The following is a 17,290-nucleotide window of genomic DNA, read 5'->3' on the forward strand; positions in this document are numbered from 1 at the left end:
GGAGATGGTGAAGAAGGGCGTCGAGAGGCCTTTTTTACTTCAGAATTTTAGATTTTTTAAGATTTCTTGTCCATTTTAGCAACAAATTTTAACCTTGCCCATGACAGAACAGTAGATGATGTATTGCGCCTTTCTAGAAGCCAAGAGAACATTCTAATTCTGCCGATGAACAGGCGGCGAAGAATTGTCTGTAGTCTTTAGATGTAGCGCGTTTCCAAGAGGCAGGTTTGTTCAATGTATTTCTACAGAGCCGAGAAAGGATTTTTGCCGTGTGGACCAACACAGAAAAGGCAACACGTATCGCAGCGACGGCTCTCTGGCATTGATCTGATAGGAGTAATAAGAACGGCCAAGGTCAGTGCATGCACGTCAGCTTTTAGTTTTGGTATTAGTTTTTTTTTTTTCTAGGGGGGGGGGAGTTAAAAGTTAAGAAAATCCAAAAAAGCCATGTGACCATGAAAAACCTATATTTGAGCCCTACTCAAATGTCTCGATCGTTCAGCCACTTTCCTGTAGTCTTTGCGGTTTCCTGTGTTCATTTATTTTTGCCTTGGTATATACTACCGAGTGCAAAAGCGCCAGCTAATTGAACGTGTTTTACAGAAAACTGCCTTCCTTTGGAAGAGCGCGAGTTTGTATTCTTTATTTCAGTGCAAAAAGAAAAAAAAAAGTCACGAGTTCCGGCACAGTTTTATATTAGGTACATCTTTTTGCGTTCTTTCTCATTCTGATGTGGCAGTGAGTGAAGTGTTTTTACTTGTGCAAACACTGAATTCTCGCTGAACGTGGTTAAGTTTTCACCTGCCTAAAGTTTTGGGGCTTAAATGTTGTATCTACCATACAGAAAACTTGCACCTAAGTTAGCAACTACAGTCGTGGAGGTCGGTAGCCACAGTGTCCATCACGGTCGCCCGAAGAAGACTCGGTTCTCAATTCTGCACAGGTCAAAGATGGGAAGGATGCCTTTTCAATAGTTGCACGACCTGTGTTGCATGTTTCGGAGAGTTTCGTTTAAAGGAAATTGCTTCTGTGAAGGGAGGGGACAACTGAGAATCATTAAAGGCAGAACTACATTTCGTGTTCTGGAAACACTCTGGAATCTTTGTCTTTCTCGCTTCAATGCGGTTTGTAGTGGCTAACTTCATGTGAAAGTCGCAAAGTTTAGCTAGTACTAGTAATTGTTATTTTGAACAATGTTTTAGGAGCCCTTTAAAGCTATAACCAGAAAGTTTTTAAAAAAATAAGTTTAGTAAACAACTAATATGTGAACAAGATTCTAAGCAAATCTTGTTTTGGTTAAGAGACCTTTTATTAAAACTGTAGATGGGCTCCACAGGGCGAGTGCCCATTTTTTATTCATGTAACTAACTCCCTGACCTGAGCCTACAACCGTGACAATACCTTCACTTTTTGTTCATTTCATCGCTCCGTAGAACTGCTCTCTAAAGAACTTGAACAGTTTTTTTTTTTTTTCCACTAAGAATGTTTTGGTGAGTGTTCCCACGGATTTTCTGTGTCACTAGTGTTTTCGCTGATCAGCTCAACTCTGAAGAGAGGAGGAAGCAAAAAAAAAAAAATTGGCCAATCCTCCAGAGTGGGTGTGACCGATAAACTAGGCCATTATCAAAAGAGACACTAAAGTGCCAGTGCTTTGAGGTGTGCCTTGTTTTTCACTTTCAGGACTAGGAAATGTTTGCTGGGTTTCCTGGCGAGCTAACAAAAGAAAACTCCGTAGCGCAAAAAATGTTTTCTCGGTTTATATGTGCCTTTATAGGCTTACCCCTGCAACAGTCCTTTATATTCAACCTATTTTGGGGAATACGTGTGTGTAACACTGGTTTTCAAGATGTATGTTAGGTAACAACTGCACCGAAAATAACTGCATTGGGCGTTCTTGATGTTTGGTGGCCGATGGGCACTGAACCATTGTTCTTCGCATATAGTATGATTGGTCTTATCTCTTCCAAGAATATATCGTCCCATTGCTGCATGGGACAACTTGGTATCTGCACCTCGATGGCATTGGTTACGCACGTTGCTTGGTTGGAGTGAGCCTTGGGACACATTAATCATTTTATCCCTGCAAGTGATCAACAGAGGATATGGGCATTGGTGCCCTTTTGGTTCACCTGAGCATTGTTACCCTGACATTGGTCTAAAGCTTTGTGGCAGTAGTGATACATTGAAATTTGACCGCACATATGTATCTGACTTAGTGGAAGTCGCACTGCGTGTGCCAGTCCAGCAAGCCTAGCATTCATGTGTCGTCGCCAGCATATGTGTGGCATGCCGCTCTCTGCAAGCTCGGCCTGCAAAAGCACCATGTGGCAGAATACGGTTTTCTCTGAAAGTACACAAACACTTCATTTTCCTTTGGTGGCACTCCCAGCACTCAATGTCTGCTCCCTGGACGGCTCAGAAGCAAGTGTTGCTGCTCGCACATCACACTGGGAAGTGTCGCGGCTTGATGCATGGCTACGGAAATATGTACTAGTGCAGCGCTGCTGTGCTGCATACTCTCAGCGGCGAATGGCCTGTGGTATATTTGTGAGAGTTTGGCCAAGTCATAAGTGTGGACCTCTGATAAGTGTGGCGACATAGCACAACGCACCAGCGCAATGTACCACTTCTTGGCTCATCATTTGGAACGGGACTTTGCACAAGTTTTGCTGTTGTGGGTGCCAAAGCACCATAGGCAAGCTGCATTCTGAACAAACTCTAAAGGGGCTGGCAGGTGGGAAGGAACATTTGATTGTACCTTTTGCTGCCTTGGGCGAAACCAAGTGTTTGGCTGAACATGTACACTGTGGCACTTCATTTTGCCACCTGGCCATCGAGAATCTGCTTATTGCGAATGGTGCCTTTCCCTTGTCACTTGTAGTCTTCATTTGCACACGAGCGGAAATGGGTCAGCCGAAAAAGGAAGACGTGCACTATGGCTTTGAGCACATGTGGCTTTGAAAACACTGCAGGCCTTGCAACTTGCAGCATTGACATTCATAGGTGGCCTTTAATAATTGTTCCTCTGCATTCTTGCCTTGCTTCTTTGGCTTCAACTAGGTGTAGTCTGCCTTTAATTTGCTGGCGTGCTCTGGAGTTTTAATCTCCAGGCAGCACTTCCAGCATGTTTTTTTTTTTCACTGTACATAGCACATGATGTGGATTCTTTTGCACAATCCTCTTGTGAACATTTCTGCGCATGGTTCATTCTGCAAAGCTTGAGTAGTTTAAATATGTTTTAGAGGACCTTGATAATAAAATCATTCCTGTATGGACTGAAATTGATTGAATTTCGATGATCACTGCTTGCCTGATCATTCGGCTGTTCAGGCTTTGCACCATACATCATAGCGTGCTGCCTTTTACGTGTGTGTTAAGTAGATCATGTCAAGTGTGTGTTTGTATATATTGCCTAGCTGTAGTCGATGCTAACAAATGCGGGTAGTGTGCAAGTAAATATGTAAACTTATTTGCCGCTGTGATAGGCTTGTACCTTCTGTTAGTGGAGACTTGCCCCCTGGATTCGAGTCTCATGCATACAGCAGTTTTGAGACCTTGGAGCACAGTCAAATTGAGGAGCTTCCGTGACCAGCCAACATTTTCAGTTGACACAGTCGGGCCTCACTACTTTTGTGACTGGCCCACGTGTACAGTGCACAGGATTTGTGAAATGATGAGGCATTCTTTATTCCCGTGCAGGATGTTTACTACTTCTGTGAATGATCCAGGTTTTCTGCTCAAGACACACTTTTGACGGCACTGCTTTGGCAAATAGCCCTGTTCACACGCTAGATGCACTGTCAGATCACTACTTTCATGGCACGTTTTCTGCTCATGTGCTGGCAGGCTTCCCTACTTCAGTGGTTGGCCATTGTTTTTCATTCTTTTTTCAAAAGGCATGATGTCAGACTTTATTGAATTTGTTAGTGACCTAAAATTTTACAGATTATGTACATGCATTCTCAGACGACACTAGTATTGTGATTTGCCCACATTTCTGTTGACACAGTAGATCGTGATTGGCCCGCATTTTCCATTCGCCGGCAAGGCACCTTTTGCTTCACTACTTTTCCAATTGATCCTGATTTTCTGTTGGCCCATACAAAAGCGTGCACACAAAATAGAACGGTGCCCCCCCACCCCCCCTTCACTTAACTGAACGGATTCGCCAAGTCCGCTCTCATACCTTTGCAGTTTGCTGACTGTCGTACCTGACTTGTCATTCTTTGAAGTGCGACCTTATTAGCACGCAGTTAGGAACGAACTCAAATGCTTAATAAAGCGCGAGGTTAAACAATCGGGCGTTTTCCGCGCCGTTACTAATCACGCGCTCATCAGCTGTGCCCATACTCTGCACAGCCGCAGCGCCGACTTTCTTGGCTTGGTGCGAGCCGATAGGGAGATCCAGGGATCCCACACTACCGCCTGTGGTCATGTAGGCTCCTTAGGAAAATTAGAAGCGATAAAGTTAGTTCCAAATCTGCATGTTACACCGCAAATGTAGTCGTAAGACGACAGTCTTGAGAGAGTGAACAAAACGTTGATTTGATGTTCTCCGCAAGAAAATCGGTGAAGGGTATTCTGGAGGCGTTGCGTTAGAGTGCCTCGAGCGTGTAGCGGAGGCGAACGAGCGCAATGAGGCACGTTATACACAAGCGCCATCTGGCAGTTATCTTCGAAAACGAAGGCGCGCAGCCCGCGGAGAAAGATGCGCGCCAGTCTCGGAGGTGGGAAGGTGTAGAACGCAAAGCTACGGGCAGGTGCCACCACCGTGACGTCGTACCAAAGCGTTGGAAACACCTTTTTGAGCATCGCATTGCACTGTCATCGCAGTGCGATAAACGCTACAGTCCTTAGAGTTACTTGTGTGTGTGCCTCTTCTAGTATGAAGGCAGACATACAAAACTTTGAAGTGTTGTTATGGCACCTCAGATGTGCGCAATAATTGCTTTTTAATTGACAATCGCACAGCTATGAACGCCAAACCTTGAGCAATATTGGTGGGCGCTGCGAATAGGGTGGGTCATTTGGTGCCGTTTGAAGTGTCGTTAGGGCGGACAAACAGAGAAATGTACTGACAGATAAACCAAAATTTTTTCGTCGAAGGTCCCCAAGAAAGACTATCGTCTTTAAAATCCCCGTGCTTCTACCAGGGGTGTCCCAGGCAGCTTTTCGCTTTAGGCCTGGCGCTGGAGTTTGGACATTCTTGTGGATCAGTGACAGTGGGTTAGGCCTCTCGTCTCTCCCAAGGAAAGACTCAGCATCAGCCAAAAAGACCGCGTAAAGCCCCTAAGATATATCCATGCAACCTAAGATAAACGAGCTTCACTCTGTCTTGGGCTTCACACGGCTAGTACAGACACCCCTCCCCTCTTTTTTTCCAGCTATGGCGGCCAAGGATCACAGAGGTTGCATTTCAAGAGCTGTTCACTGCCAATCTTCACTCTCGTACAGTTGGGAACCGAAGACCTGCTGTGTTTGGGCTAGTTGGCCATCAGATGATACTCCATTAGCGCAAACTTGGAAAATACGGACGAAAAGATTGTAACACACACAGGCGTGAGAAGCAAACCGTAGCTTGATTTGCCATCTTACTTCCAGCCACGGCGAAGTCGACCGATGGGGCAAGGGAGAACGTAGCCCCCAGCATGAACTAATGGCTGCGTTTAAACCCGTGAGCATTGTCGATCAAAAAAAAAGTAACTACGCATATCAGGCGCAACATCGATACGTGTCAGGTGGTGTGGCCCTTTACTAGAAAATGCATAGATACTTCATTCTAAAAACCCAAGCGTTTCTAACGCTGTGCCGAAAATGCGACGCTATGCGTGTGAAGGAGCTCTGCTGACGGTATGGTGGATGTCTACTTCGACAGGTGACTAATTCGCGCACCAGTAGTAAATGGGCAGCCCTAGGGGCGTAGTCAAGGGGTGGCACACCGGGCACGTACCCCTCCTCCCATAAATATTTTTCGCTATGGCACAGAAAGCAAAAAATTCAAAGTGGTGCCCCCCCTCGAAAAAAATTTCTGGCTACGTGCCTGCGCAGCGCCATTCATTCACGCTTCCATGCATTCATGTCTCACAAATGGTTCTTTCCAAACTATCATGCTTCAAAATACTTAACGTGACCTAAACATTGCTGACATCCCAAACAACACAGATCCATCGTTTGGATTCCCCTAGGATGTGCTGCTTAGGATGTGTGGGAACGTCTAAGGATGTCCCAGATATTTCCCGGAAACCTCCATGAAGGCTCCAAATTGAGACAAAAAACGAGATCCTTAAGACATCCTGCACTTAGGAAATCTTGGGATCATAATGGGATTATATTTGGATGTTGCACATTCCACTGTATCCAAAAATTACCAGTACATGCAGCATTTGAAGGACGCATGCTAGTTAGTAGAAAGAACTGCCTTTTTGAAAGTCTTGCATTTCTTTACATGTTTTAATACCCCTCATGTGCTCTTCCAGCGATGCCATGCACTCCTGCTTTTCCACATAACTGTAGGCTTATAACACATTGAGTGGTTCTGTTGCATTCCCCTTTGCTTGTTATTTTCCAAATCTTGAAAACACTGCTCCATTATGTGTTTTCACCTGCTTATATATTATGTGTATATTTATGGAGGATTGTGCAAGTACTATATATATGTACAGGTGCGTTACAAATCCTCGCTGAAAATGCACAGTAATTCATGAAGCAACGTGCATATATATGTGAGAATATCAGTAAGTAGGTTAATTGAAACGGCGTGGGATGATATATACCATGTCCATTAAACATCCCATGAGAGGACATGGATGGGTGGATGCATGCAGATCTCACGCATGCATCCACCTATTCACGTCATCTTCCGGGATAACTAATGGACATCCGCTCGCTGAAGTCTACAGGACATCCATACGACTTCCTTTAGCGGATGTGGGACTTGGGTACTTGTTTGGGGCATCCTTAGGACTTGTTATGTTGTCTGGGATGTGTACACGCGGCATGCCAGCAGTGATAATGCAGTAAAACGAAATTTGTTCAAACAAAACCTCAATAGCATTGATCGTGACAGGACGGAAATAGTACGAGAACAGCGTCACGAGTGGCCGCGGATGAGACCGGGACTCGTGTAGTACGGCCGCCAGAAGACTATCGTCTTGCGCGACATTTGCAGTGAAACACGCGGATATGCGCTCAGTGGACACTTTGCAAGAAAAAGAAAAAGGTTCCTTTCCTGTAAGATTCTTTTCCAACCAAAAACTCTTCCTTATGTTACCGTGTTACCGTATAGAATCTGCGCATATGCGGGTGTTTACAGGCCGTGAACCCTTACGTAACGTTAACTACCCACCGGGTAGGCTTTCCGTTTGCGGTGCCATATATCTCGCGAATCCACCTTCGTTCGTAGGAACTGGGGATTTCCGCATTGCGGAGACTCGAGACATCCAGTTAGAATAACGAGAAGTGGGAGCACCGATAGAGATTAGTGCTCGCTATTGCCAAGGCGGCAGTGATTACAGATGTCGTGAAATCTTAGGAGGTGACCCCGCGCAGCCGTTGTCGAAACGGAGCTCTGCTCTTCCTGGGCCCGGACCGTAAATATTTGGGCGCTGACGTGAGCCGCCTCGTAACTGGTGAGGCCTGCGTGCGCCGTAGCGGCGTCAGTAGTTGCGGAGGAGGGGCCAGGAGGAGGAAGATGGCTGTTTTGGACACCCTACCCGCTCCAAAGTTGTAGATGGCCTATTTGGAGTCGCTAATGATAAGCGAATGATTGGGAACTGCATGGGCGCGAGCAATGGCTACTTTCTCCGCTTCCTGAGAAGAGTAAGCAGGAATGGGAGCAGCACTGGCTATCCGACATAGTGACAACTGAGAAGGAGAAAAAGAAAAAAAAAGACGGGTACTGTATTGGGCGGCATCTACTTAGAGCACCTCATTATAAATAGAAAATCGTTTCCCGAGAGTTTTTGCACGCTGTCGTCGACATTTTCTCGTTGTGTACAGGGTGCATGTTTTTAGGGAGCAGAGGAATGTGTATACATTCTTGTGCATTTTATGCGGTATAGTGTGTTTGGTGCTAGCGGTTGGAGTCGGCCCGATACTGAGTGTGTCGAGAACGCATCTTCAAGTCTGTGTGTTGGAGAGACGGCATATTGTGGGGTTAAGTGTGCCTCAATGAGTTCGGTTAATGTGTTGAATATGCCTGTCTCCATGAGCCGGGCAGTGGACGTTCGAGTGGGGACTCCGAGAGCGAATTTGTAGGTTTTGTGTAAGAAGGTGTCTACGTCATTTTTTTCCCTCTTCAGAAGGGACAGAGAAGGGAGAGAAAAAGTCACTCAATTGAGGACAAAGGCTTGGAGGAGCTCAGCCTCTCGTAGCCCGCCATACAAGCTTATATTAGATATCCTGCCTATAAGGCATAAAGTGCGGTCCACAGTTGTATGAAGCACTTCAATAGTGTGCGTGTTTAGTCGATTTCGTGGTCCAAGCACCCTGAGCCTGTCAACTTTGGATGCGTGTGTATTGTTCAGTGTTATTTGTATATCGGAGATGTGCTTTCAGAGCCCGGATGGGCAAGGAGGGGGAGCAGTTCTGATTTTGTGGCTGAATAGGCCAGATTCATGTTACCCGCACAAACCATCGCCTTGTCAGCGGCAGTCTGCAGAGTCTCATGAATGTCACTGTCAGAATTCTTACACTACAGTTTTTTGTTAACTAAAATGTTTTATACACACGTTCTTGTTATTTATTTGCATTCCACAGTTAATGCAGATAATTGTCCGCTGTTAATGGTTCACGACCGAAAAAGAATAGCGGCAGAAAAAGTGTGTCGAAAAAAAGATAATTTTACGCATATATTACACGTGTTATAAAATAAAAACTGTGCAACCTACTATGAAACTCATTACATATTTGAATTCACTATACGAACCTATGAACGGAGCAAAAGTTTCGTTGCCGTTGGAAACAGATTAAATACACTTTTTTCTTTCGAGTACCGCCTCTGCTTTAAATGAAGCGGGAGCGTACATTGGTGGTCGCAGCACCCGTCACTCGTTTACTGCGCCATGCTCCCTTAATAGCTGCAGAAATAAGCGTCTTTTTCCTTCCTTCACCGACCCACTACCACCACCACTCGTTTACTCTCATCTCTAGCCGTGGCCTCCGCGATTGGCTGCCGGCGGCCGATCGCAGAGGCCACGCTTTAGCGGTGTTATCTCGCGCGGTGACTCGCCGCGGCGCTGCAGTCACCGTCCGGGGCGACGACTCCTTTTCCGCAGGCGTTGCGCAGACGTTGCGTCAGTTGGGCGGGAGTTCGCGAAGGTTCCAGTCGCAGAGATAAAGCCTGCGCTTCTGTGGGGGCGGAGTGTTTGTTTCGTACGCGAAAGCGGTTGCAAGGGAAAGGCGCGGTGACATCGCTCTCTCGGAGGAGGCTGGTCGTTTTGTTTGCGGTGAGTCGAAACGATTCTTTACAATAGGATCACAAAGCGGCTCAATAGGATCACAAAACGTGTGCCGATTTGCTGCGCGGCACTCCTTAGAACTATCGTACGTGTGCAAGGCACCTTGTTCGGTCGGCAGGTTCTTATACTTTCTGCACGTGAATGACATAAAGTACGCCAAACGCGTTCGTCGCGCGCCGAAAGCTTTATTTGATACACGTTCATGAGGCTTCGACAGCGTGTTCCCCCGAATGCATTTTCTTTGTTCGCGCCAAAAATAACCAAGATGGCGTCGACCAGCGGCGTCGTTGGCTGCGAGTCACGCTAGTGTCCCGTCACATTTCAGCCAAGGTTTTTTTTTTTTGTGGAGGAGGAGGAGGAAGAAGCCTTTATTGATGCTGGCTGTCCCAGATAGCCCTTATCCCCACCGGGCTGGTTGACATCCCTAGTCCGGGACGTCATTAGTCGAGGCCGCCACCCGAGCCCGCTGGACTAGAGTTCACTGTTCCTCTAGTGTGGAGCTATTGAGTAGGGTCGTCTCCCAGTCCTCTTTGGTGGGGTTGGGAAAGGGGGTTAATTTTGGGTTCATTTGGCAGGCCCAGACCATATGGTAAGTGTTGGCCACTTCCCCACAGTACTGGCACTGCCCACTTGTTTTTGGGTCGTAATATTTTAGTATGGCTGGACAGAGCAGCGCATTTGTCTGTAGGCGCCGCAGGATGCGCTCCTCCGTTTTCGAGTTTTGTGGAGACGTTCTTCAGCACTCAGCGTCGCACGTTGCTAAGAGCGGGGTTGCGTTGTTTGTGCCCGCTTATCTTGACGACGGAGAAATAACTTTGGTTCTCATTGTTTCGAGTTGGTCCAATTAGCGGCACCCAGGCGGCAAACGTGCTTGATCGCTTTTGTCGGGTCTGACGTGGGATTTCGGTGCTTTAGAAATGTTCTGCTGCGGCTAATCGGGTTTCAAGCAGACTTCCTGTTGGGCGAGTTGTTCTTGTATCAAACGCGACACTCTTTAGCGCAAACGTGAAACAAACAAAAAAAGGAAGGAACTTACTGAGAAAAGAAGAACGCAGTTCACAGGGCGAGCGCTAAACATAGCCTGACTTTTGTTTCGGAAAAATACCACGGAAGGAAGACCCCCTAAGCGCATGCGTTCTCCGTTGTGTTGCCAATCAAGCATGCAGTCAAACAGCTAGGCTATTCTCACTATATATATTGAATAAATATACCAAAGTTTCGTTTATACAGTCCGCGCCTTCGCTCATGATATGATAGGTTTCCAGTAACTCTCTTCCCAAAGTATCAGCTGTTCTACCCAGGATGCTAATTTCGCGAAGCTGCGAGTGTGCATGTGCAGGCTGGGCATGCAATGGACCAGTACATATGCATTTCTTTCGTCTTTCCTGGACAACTTCAAAGTAATGTAACAATGTGCGTTTATCAGCCCATTGCGCGACCCGCACACGAGCACAGCAGCTTCGCCAGATAAAGATCTTGAGTAGAAGAGCATGGACTGACACTGTGGTATATTTATTCGTAGCGAGTATAGCTTGATTTGGTCTTCATTTGGGGTCTTATTTTTGTGGTATTATCTGAAATAAATTTTGTTCATGTTTAGCGCTCGCCCTGTGCGCTGTCTTCTCAGTTTTTCGTTGTTTTTTTTCATGTTTGCGCAAAGAAAGAAAGTCTGTGCTAATGGTATTTTACTTCACGAAGCGAGAGACATTTACATTTCAACGCAGTGTTCTGAGAAAGCGACGATGGATATGTAGACGTCTAGATGCACGGTGTGTAGTACATCGTTACCTGCCGACTATAGGTTGCAGGCACAATAAAGCACCAGGCCTGCTCGGAAACCGCGACACAGCCACAGCAAAAGCTTGAAGATCACCGTTTCTAGAATCCGTTGCAAACTCTGTTGGGTCTTCCATGGACGTGCTAAAGGGGCACTTGCTCCCTCAAGCTAAACCTGAACTTGTCCCGTCCAAACTTCAACAGCGTTCCTGTTCTTTGAAACGGACCAAGGATGGCCCAACCTTCTCGTAAGCACGGGTTTGCTCCGAGCTCATACAATAGCAGGTTGACCTCGCACGATGGCTGACACCGAGGGTCGCGGGTTCGATACCGCACGCAGCGGTCACGTTTCAATGAAGGCGAAATGTTAGCTGTGGCGTAGCCATAGGGCAGTACACCATACCCCCCCCCTCCCCACACGTAAATATTTGTTTTTGCCATCATCATCATCATGGCATACAGATCACAACAAAATGACACTCTAATACACCTGCTCTTCCTCCCCCCCCCCAATATGTTCTGATCAAGGAGGTGCCCCCCCCCCCCCCTGTACCTAAAAAAAAAGCTTATATTACAGCGAAAGCTGTTATGGGATCACAACTCGTGTCACACACAGTGCCGTAGTTGTCCGCCGCCACTGTTTGTCACATCTCGCTAAATTAGGAAGAAAAAAAAGACCTAGTATCATTGACGAAGTGGGGCTTGAAGCCAGGTCTGCTAGGTGCCAGCCCAGTATTCTATCACTGAACCACGCCCGTGCTTGAGGCACGTCGGCAAACTTGCCTTAGGCCGGCTTGATGTCAGGAAAGGAATTGCGTTAGCACGACTTATGAAGCGTTTAAAAACAGCGAAAGAACGAGCAGTCGTCGCACAATGCGAATAGCGTAAAGAGTGAGCCGTGAAATGCTCGAACCCTTTACAGAAGCTTGTTCTTGTTCACCTATTAACTGTGGCGCATACCCACTTCAGGCATAATTCCTAATCGTTGTCGGCCACTGTATAAAGAATTGGCGCAAAATTCCTTGGAAGTGTTCAGTGGATACCACGCTTTTACTACTACCCACAATTTTTTGTTGTTAATGCCGTAGTGGGTATTAAGAAAGGGCACTTGCACCAGTTACCCAATCGGTGTTAAGAAGAGGCTCTGAAAGGCTGCTCTTCTAGCTTTTGCTGGAACTGTGCTGCGCCTTCTGCGCATGACAGATGCTTATTATTATTATTATTATTATTATTATTATTATTATTATTATTATTATTATTATTATTATTATTAGGACGACAGGGCGCACACTCAGCACTATTGTACAACTGTGAGTAGAACGTCGTGAGCCCGCTGAAATTGAATCTGAGGCACGTTGGCTGTGATGAAAAAACTTTTAGTACTTTGTGCGCGTGTGCATTCTCTGCGCAACTGAGCTAATTGCTGAAATGAATTGACTTTATTTCTTCATTTTCTAATGAAAAGTAAGCAGAAGCTAAAGGCCATGTGGCTTGACTAAGACTTCTGCTCCTACGACAGTTCGGCACGCAGGCCGTACATAGCGCAAGTCTATACAAAGTAAAATGTACGGACATGTTCCACTGAATAGTCACGAAACTTACAAGAACATGTGCACAAAAAAGTGGAGAAGCGAGAATACACATGTCATGTCTGCAAAGAAGCAACAAAAAAATGTTACTTAATACACTGTTAGGTCATTTTTCCCAAGTCAACAACTAAAATTTGCAATTAAGACACTGAAATTAAAAATACATACAGCAGCTTTGTCAGACCAACTCAATATTTTGTGAAATGAGCAATGTTTTAAATGATTCACTTGACGCTTCCATAACTTCCTCTTGAAATTCATGTATTGATTAGTGAAGGTGCTTGGTAACTGTTTGCCATAATTTGTTCTTATTTTTGGTGTTTTCAGATAGTGTTGCCGAAAGCTGTAATGCGGGTTGGTGGGTGCATCCGTAATATAGTGTGTCCTTTTTTGTTTGCTATGTCTCATTAACTTGTAATAGTACACCTGATTTGCCTTTAACATAGAGTACTTGATGAAAACAGGCTGTGTTCTAAAGTTCTGTAAAGGTCCACGATAACCCTCAAATGTGCCTAGGACTCTTTTTTGCAGCACAATCAGCTTCTTGTATATTTTTTTGTGTGGTCGTGCCCCAGAATAATATGCAGGAAGTTAGTCCGGAGTAAAAAGTGCGTAATAAAACGAAATTTTCAGCCAAGAAGGAACCAGAGTACTCAATCTGTATAAGCAGTCAAGAGTTTTACTTAATTCTGTTACAATTTTGTCTACATGTGTGTTCAGGCCAGATCTTCCTGAAAGCACACCCCTAGAAATTTTTGACATTTAACCTTCTCGATTATTCTATCATCAAAAACAATAGTTGCGTTACAGTTTTGTAGTTTATTAGTCGGGGAAAATATCATATATTTTGTTTTGGAAGCCTTCATTTGTAATTTGTTCTGTCATGACCATGAAGAGAGTTGCTTTATATTGTAGTTCGCCTTTGACTCGAGATCTGGTATAGTGGCTGCTTTAAAGAAAATGTTAGTATCGTCTGCGTACATAACTAATTGTGGCGACTGGTGGATATCATACAAGTCATTGATATACATGATGAACATCAGAGGTCCAAGTATTGAACCATGTGGGACACCCGTAGTGATTTCCGCGTAAGAGGAAACATCATTATTTAAGCTGACGTACTGATATCGCTTTCTCAGGTAATTACGCAATAGTTTGAGTGCGTTACCCTGTATACCATACTTTTTAAGTTTATCAATTAATAAGTTATGGCAAACGGAGTCAAATACTTTTCTGCATTTTGGCAGCGGAGGCGGCAGACACAAGCTTATCGTCTACTTGTGTCTCACAGGCGATACCAGGACAGCTGCGTTGGTCGAGCACGGCATAGGTCAAGGGACTGTGGATCTCGGGCCAAGCTAAGCTGGTAGCGTTGTCAACTCGCCACGTCAAAGCGAAGATTACTCAACGCCTACGTGACTTTGCTGTACCCCTCCTGCGCCTGTGTGGACATTGCTGCACAGCTATACTGAAGCGCAAGGCCAGCTTCACGGCATTTCGGCAGCGGAGGCGGCAGACAGCGCACAAGCTTATCGTCTGCTTGTGTCTCACAGGTTTGAGTATTTCTAACCTTTTAACCTCTTCTTTCTGTTGCCTCTGCTGCCAATAGTGTAGTTCTAAATTGTGTGAACTCATCTTTTTAAAGTGTGCCCCAAAATGGGAAGCGATATAAAGAGTTTGAAGCGAGAATTTCGGAAAGAAATAAGGGACCTAAAGAGCAGCTTAGACTTCATAAGCAAGGAATATGAGTCCATTAAGAAAGAATGCTCAGACATCGAGAAAGAAAACATAGCATTTAAGGCAACTCAAGAAACCATTTTGCAAGAGCTTGAGTGCCTCAGAAAGACGACGCAAGAAAACGCAACGCGCATCTCCGCACAAGATCAATATTCGCGGAACAAAAACTTGGAGATTAGAGGCATCCCGCAAGCAGTCAATGAAAACCTTGCACAAGTGCTTACTAAAATAGGGGATGTACTAGGCGAAACTATTACTGAACATGACATTGAGGCTTGCCATCGTGTTCCAGCCCGAAGTGCAAATGCTCGTTCGAATGCTTCCGGCAACCAAGACAGCTCTGTAAACTCAAATATTGTCGTATCCTTCAACCGCCGAGTAAAATGTGATGCCCTAATGGCTAAGGCAAAACGAACTCGGATAAACACGGAAGACCTTGGCTTTGCTACAAAGCAACCGGTGTACATTAACGAGCATTTGTGCCCACAACTAAAGAAGCTACTTGGGCTGACGATTGCAAGAAAATGCGAACTGAACTGGCGATTTGCATGGACCAGGGGTGGCAAAATATTCGCTCGAAAAACACACATCTCGTGCTATCTAGATAACCAGTGAAGTAGACCTGAATAAGATGCGCGAAGGTGGTCTCACTTCCTAAAGTAGTGACTACCTCGTCACAGATTTTTAGTTTTCTGCTTTACTTTTTTTCTTTAACATGGCGTCACCAAAAGATATAGCACATCACAATGATGGTGCTCACCTGGCATTTTTACACTGCAATGCACGATCGGCTCAAAATGAGTACGATGAGCTCACCACCTTCCTAGATGAATTTTTCTTTAGGTTTGACATTATTATGGTTACGGAAACCTTGTACACATGCGACGAGAAAGTGTTTAGATTACCAGGCTATAATAGCTTTTACTTGAATAGATCTTCCCGCCGAGGGGGAGAAGTACTGCAGTTAATCTCGGAAAAGCTTTCTTGTAGCTTACTCACTGAATTTACAACAATCACACCGGATTATGAACCTTTAGCACTAATCCAAGATAACCATGTTTATGTTGTTCTTTATCGCCCACGTTATGGGTGTGTTGAAAAGTTCTACGTCTTCCTTGAAAGGCTACTAACTTTTGTAGGCATAAATAAGCTGTGCATCGTAATAGGTGGTGACTGTAACATAAACCTTTTACAAAGTAATGCAACGTCACGTTCATTCAAGCTGTTGCTTGATTCTTATGCATGCACAGTCACATTAAACGAACCAACTCGTGTCAGTATTCACTCTGAAAGTCTTCTAGACATATTTATCACGAAAAATAAAAACGACTGCTTGTCAGCAGGTTCCGTTATATCGGATGTGAGCGATCACTTCCCTGTATATATGATATATAAAAAGAATGCGCTTTCTAGACACCTAAAACAAAGTCCTTTGGAACCCTATAAAGTACAGCAAATCAATTCAGAAACTTTGGAGCAATTTAGACACCATATTGAAAGGTTAAACTTCAGTGCCTTGTATAACTGCAAAAATGCTGATGAGGCTTACGATACTTTGATGCATCTTTTAAAAAATGCAAAAGCGTGAAACGCACAATGTGTCCCAGTGCCTCGCAGTGCGCTGTAGTACACTGCGACACACTGTACAGCGTTTCCGGCGTCGCGCAGCGTGCTGAAACGCTCTGGAAAATACGGAAAAGCTGCTTTTTTTTTTTTGTAGGGCTGGGAGAGTTGTGTGCGAGTGAGCCGTTTGAGGCATTCTCTCAAAAAGAACTCAATTTTTTGGAGCAAGTGCTGCGAAGCATTAGTATAAAATTGATATTTGGTAATCAGATAACAACTACGTTTCCTTGATAGTGTGTTGTGCCACACGTGTGCGGTTTTGTCATGTGTCTGGCGTCACGTGAAATGAGATATATTATGTGTTGTAAGGGTACACAATAAACAAACTTGGAAGTTAGCAAACAGACCCAATGTACACATTCGATTTTCAATATTTGATATAATTTCATGTTTAATGTTAAGAGCTCCTCCTCAAGATTTCTTTTCTGAAAACCGTACTGCATGTCACTGATTACATTGTATTTAGAAAAAAATTTATGTGGTCTAACGTTCAATGCACTCTCAAAGGCTTTTGATTAGACAGGTAAAACAGAAATGGGCCAATAGTTTGTCATAAGCTGTTTACCCCATCCTTTGTAGATTGGGCACACTCGTGCTACTTTTAGTAGATCGGGAAACATACCACTTTCGAACATACTGTTTCTGATATGCATAAAACGGGTGCGATAATATCCGCAATATATTTAATTGGCGCAGGTTTAACGTCATCATGACTAGCAGATATATTGTTTTTCAATTTAAGGAGTAGTTGAGTAACTTCAGCAGCTGCAACAGGCGTAAGTAAGATTGAGTAAGAGAGACGGGTACTGTTCATGATAGGTGTGGTTATATGTTCTTCCTTATTAGGATACTGCGTGCTAGAAACGAAATATTCATTTAAAGCAGCTGCTGCCTCCGGGCCTGTCAACACTCCAGTGGGTGTTGTTATGTTGATGTCATTGCTCTTTGTCTTCATAGCTTTGAGCTCTCCGACTTCATTCCAAACTTTTCTAGGGTAATTCTTTATCTTATCAAAGAATTGTGTGTAATACTTAATTTTCGCCTGCTTCAGTTCAGCATTCACCTTATTTCTAAATTTTCTAAAGTCTCTAAACACATCAGCACTTC

The 17,290-nt window shown here is 44.7% G+C and overlaps 1 protein-coding gene across 5 annotated transcripts in view; it reads left to right on the plus strand.

The window, feature by feature from the left end:
• Nucleotides 1-17,290, plus strand: part of LOC119180407 (uncharacterized) — a 131,970-nt gene that overhangs the window by 34,703 nt on the left and 79,977 nt on the right. For 4 of the 5 annotated variants that reach the window (XM_075869046.1, XM_075869042.1, XM_075869048.1 and 1 more), the window contains one exon: nucleotides 14,115-14,376. The gene's annotated coding sequence lies outside the window, so the exon portion shown is untranslated. Of the gene's footprint in view, nucleotides 1-9,293; nucleotides 9,447-14,114; nucleotides 14,377-17,290 lie in introns of those variants that run through there. The other variant, XM_075869047.1, reaches the window with a different exon arrangement.

This window comes from Rhipicephalus microplus, chromosome 7, assembly GCF_043290135.1.
Source record: "Rhipicephalus microplus isolate Deutch F79 chromosome 7, USDA_Rmic, whole genome shotgun sequence".
Classification (NCBI taxonomy): Eukaryota; Metazoa; Arthropoda; class Arachnida; order Ixodida; family Ixodidae; genus Rhipicephalus; species Rhipicephalus microplus.